This window comes from Lissotriton helveticus, chromosome 3_1 (genome assembly GCF_964261635.1).
Source record: "Lissotriton helveticus chromosome 3_1, aLisHel1.1, whole genome shotgun sequence".
Taxonomy (NCBI): Eukaryota; Metazoa; Chordata; class Amphibia; order Caudata; family Salamandridae; genus Lissotriton; species Lissotriton helveticus.
Genome location: NC_136061.1, coordinates 1,923,576,391 through 1,923,581,446, shown reverse-complemented (window position 1 = coordinate 1,923,581,446; position 5,056 = coordinate 1,923,576,391).

The window sequence follows — 5,056 nt, the reverse complement described above, 5'->3', positions numbered from 1 at the left end:
TCATTAATTAGCATGTTAATATTCTTATTCTATTATTCAGTATACATTTCTATAAATCATGGCCCATTTAATGCGATGACCAAAACATTAATACAATCTGTGTCGTGAAAAGAAACACCTTCCCTTTTAGCTCTGCAGCTCTGAGGCCTACCACATTCTGCGTTTAACCGCATACCATCTTATGTTTTAACAGCTACACGACATGGATTCAAAAATAATCACATCTACTAAAATCATATAATGTCACACATTTCTGTATTAGTTCCACTTCTACTTAAATCTCTACATTAGCTATACATTCAGAATATAATTGCAGATACTATTAGCACTCATGGCATTTCTCCTCATGATTTGTGCTTACTACTGGTAAGTGTGATGTACTCATACATTTAAGTCAGTTTGCGCTCTCTCAGTTCCCCCCTTTGATGACCTCTCGGGGTCATCACTAATATTTAGACTGCAGTTATTGCTGGCATTCTCTGCGCTTCCAGAGCCCTCAAGCTCCTGTACTGATTATCTTGTATGGCAGCCAATCTCTGCAGCTGTTCTCTTTGGGCCCTTTCTGACCTTCTTGCTCTGTACCATTTGAATACCCTCACCAATCCCCACAATATAATCCCACAGATCAATATTATGATGATAGGCTTTAGGATATACCAAACAAAGCTTTTGCCTAAGGTGGAAAACCACCCTCCAACTTCACTCATTCCGTGGCCCACCTTTTCCCAGACATTTTCTCTACTCAAGTCTTCGATCTCCTTGTGAATATTAGTTATGTTCTTAATAACCTTCTCAAGGGGCTTCGAATTGTCTGGAATGTAAGTGCAGCATTCCTGGACCTTCAAAGCCTTACAGACTCCGCCCTCTTTTGCTAGTAGGACATCTAATGCAAGACGGTTTTGAAGAACCATAGCCCTTATCGATTGCATCTCTCCTTCTACCAGCATTAGGGACTGAGCTGTGCTGGCAGACAACCTGTCGACAACTGTTGCCAGTCGTCTAATTTTAACATCATTAAGGATTACTCCCAAAAGAGGGAACATAGCTCCAAAGACATCTCCAACCATTTCTGCATCGCCTACATCTCTCCTTCCCCTCGAAGATGTCTTGCCCTCAATGATCACTAAGTCTTGTGCATGATATATTTTGGGGAAGACAATTGCTAGGTAACATGATCCATACCAGTTATCAGGTAGTCTCACGTAAGCATTTCTTCCACATACAAAATACACATTTGGAATCACTTGCATTCCCTTCAGGAAATCCTTAGTATAGTACTCTAGATTGAAAGCATGTTCACAGTCAACTTCACCCACGTATACATTTTCATAATACGTTTTAGCTCGGTGAAGACATAGCTTTCCTCTCTGCGTCTTATCTAAAGCTATTGGACCACTACTACCCTTTCTCTTGTGTGCCTTCTCTTCCTCGGTCCAATCTGTTTTCCATTGTCCTGATTTTTTCAATATCTTTTGTCTCCTGTAACGATCATCCACCTGCCCTATGAACTTCTTCTCGACTTCTGACACCTTGCATGTCAGGTTATTTCTACGGGCATGTGAAGTATCTAAGGTAATCCAAGGAATGAAGAACTTGGCCAATCTGTCTTCACTCTTCCAGTAGTCCCATTTGTTCATCTGCTTATAATTTGGGACTTCTGGCAACACTGAATCATAATTGGAGAAATAGTATTCAAAACTATCCCTCTCATAAAATATACTAAGCAATAAGCTACATGTAATGCCATATGTCAGCGGGAGGTGATGGTATCTGATTCCTTCATCTACAGACGCCGGCAACTGCATGCAGACGTAGCAATCCTTAACCTCCATGGCATCCACGTATTCATATAAGAGTTTAGCATAAGCATTTGACCTAAAGTCTCCTTGGGACTCATCTACGTGTAACCTGCGGGCTTCTGCAGCCAATAACGCTTTCTCTTGAGTGTTTTCCCTTTTCTCACCAGCAACAGTAGGTGTAAGCGTTTCTACAGATTTCACATCAGTTACCTTTGCCTCTTCCTCATGTCCCTTTACATAAGAAATTGTTACCACTAAAGCTATTAATATTATCACTCCTACTATTAGTGTACCTATTATACATTTAGCCCTGCGGTTCTGGGTGCCGGCCTCCATTTCGTCAGACAATATAGCTCTCTCTTATCTTAGCAAAAAGTTCTTTTCCTCTCGTTCCTTTACAGTCTCTTTTTAATCCTTTTGTCTTTAAAATCCACACAACTGGAGGCTGACAACCTTCTTCGCAAAAGTTCTTTAACAGTTCAATAAAGACAACCCTAGCCCTTCTCCATCAACTCAAGGGAAGTTCCCTAAAATTCTCTGCTTCCTGGGCGCTAGGTAATCTTCTTTTTCTGCTTGCTCTATTTACAAAAGTCCTTTAACAGTCTACTATTAGGTTTGTGGTTGCAGCTTCAATAGCATAGTTCAGTATTTCCAAACGAAGATTGTGCTCTTCATGTGCTGTTATCGTTGTACCAAAGTCGGGGAATTGCAATTCTGAAAGGAACATGTGTTTTAACTTGCTGAGGCGGGGAGGTCTGGGGAGCATGAATGTTAGTGACCCTTCTTGTTCGACACCGGGTACCAACAGTCGTATTTCCACGGTGATAATGGGCTCAGAACTGGACACCACCACCGCTCGGATCCTCCCTGTCTCCGGTTTCACAGACATTTGTCGCCAGATATGTCCACTCAGGTGTGGAGTATCTTCTGTTAGGCACACGCACTCTTCTTGACCTTCTTCGGTCCGGTGCTTCAGCGCCCTGAGCACCTTCTTCTGGGTCTGAGTCTTCGGATATCGGAGGAAGGGTTAACTCTGGAGTTGACCTCAGGCTAGAGCTCCTTCTTTGCGGCCAATTAGCTTCTCCACGTGCCCTTCTACTCCTTCTCCTTCTTGTCTGTTCTCGCTCTCTCTCAGACCTGTCAGGGTCTGTCTCGTACTCCCAGCTACTTTCTCCTTCTGTAGCGTCTTCTGTTTCGCTGTTGTACTGACCGTCCTCAGCTTGGTCAGACTCGTTCCCTGCTTCCGCTGGCACCTCTACAGCTTGGCTAGCCCCCTCTATGGCTTCTCGGTCCTCTTCTGGACGTCCATCCGAGAGAGGAGCTGTTTCTTCCCGAGGTGCTGGAACCCTTCGCGTATGTGACGCGTGGATCCAATTGGGCAGGCCTCCCACCTTCACAGCTGTGTTCGTGATCAGGATGATCTGGAAGGGCCCACGCCAACGAATATCCAAGCAGCTTCTTCTCACATGTTTTTTCACCAGGACCCAGTCCCCAGGGTACAGGTCATGGCACGGGCCCTGGCACGCTGGAACCTCGGCAGCCTGCACCTGAAGGGACACAGAACGCATGGCGTCAGACAGCCCCTTACAATAGTCCAGGATCATATCATCTGTGATATTTAACAGTGCAGTAGCTGGGACAGATGGCAGCCTCATTGCTCTCCCCATTAACACCTCATGTGGTGACAACCCTGTCCTTCTGTCTGGGGTACTACGAAGGCTCATGAGAACCAATGGCAGGGCATCAGGCCAACTCAGGGTCGTTGAGGAACAAACTTTTGCTATTCTGGCCTTGATCGTGCCATTGATCTGCTCCACAATTCCTGAGGCTTCTGGTCGGTAACTGCAATGCAACTTCTGGTCAATATTTAGCGCTACACAAACCATCTTCACAAGCTCGCTGTTAAAATGTGTTCCCCTATCTGATTCCAAAAAGGCCGGCACCCCGAAGCGAGGAATGAGTTCCCTGAGCAGTAACTTAGCCACTGTGAGGGTGTCGCACCTACGTGTAGGGTATGCCTCAACCCATCTGGAGAACACACAAACTATCACCAGGACATAGCGGAGGCGGTTGCACCTTGGCATTTCAATGAAATCTATCTGCATTCGATTGAATGGACCTCCAGACCTTCCTATGTGGCTCAGCGCAACTGGTGTTCTTTTTCCTACGTTCAGCTGCTGGCAGGTCACACAACGCTGGCACACTGCTTCTGCTGCTATTCTAAACTTAGGATTGTACCAAGTTTGTCTAAACACTCTCAGCATAGCATCTCTCCCTAAGTGTACGGGACCATGTATGAGTCTAGCCATTGGACTCACCATCTCATTGGGCAACACTGCTCTGCCGTCTGCTGAGACCCAAAAATGGGTCTCACCCATTACACATCCTGCCTTTTCCCATGTTTCTTTTTCAGAATCAGGAGCATTTTCTTGCATGGTTGACAGTTCATCCCAAGTATCAACAGTTTCCAGTATCATGGCTAATTCAGTTCTTACACTTATTCCACCCACTTCCACCTCTGTGAAAGAGTAACCTTGTTCCGCGCAATACCGCGCAACTTCATCAGCATATCTATTGCCTTTCGAAACAAAGTCCTCATTTCTGGTATGTGCGGTGCATTTTACAACTGCGATACTTGCTGGGCATTGCAATGCCTCTAACAACAGGCGCACAAACTCTCCATTGCGAATGGGAGAGCCTGAAGAGGTCATGAACCCTCTTTGAGACCATAACTGCCCGTAATCATGAACTACCCCATACCCATATTGGCTGTCGGTGTATATGGTGACTCGAATTTGATTGCTTGCCAAGCAAGCACGTGTCAGGGCAATAATCTCGGCTACCTGAGCGGAGTATACTCCTTCCAGGCACCCAGCTTCCACAACTCCAGTAATTGTACAAACAGCATAAGCTGCTCTCAACTGCCCAACTTCGTCTCTTACACATGAGCCATCGACAAAGAAAATTTCATCTGGGTCAGTCAGTGGCTCATCTACGATGTCAGGTCTGGGTTTGGTGCATAGTTCAGTCACATCAAGACAGTCATGGTCTGTATATTCATCATCATCCTCAATATCATTTGGAAGTGGCATCAAGGTAGCAGGGTTCAAAACAGAGCATCTCTTGAGGGTCACATTCTCTGCAGCAAGAATAACTTGCTCATAGCGCGTGAGCCTGCTATTGGTCAGATGCTGTGTTTTGGTCCTGGTCATCAACAGTTCAACAGAATGGGGCACGCACACCTCTAACGGGTGCCC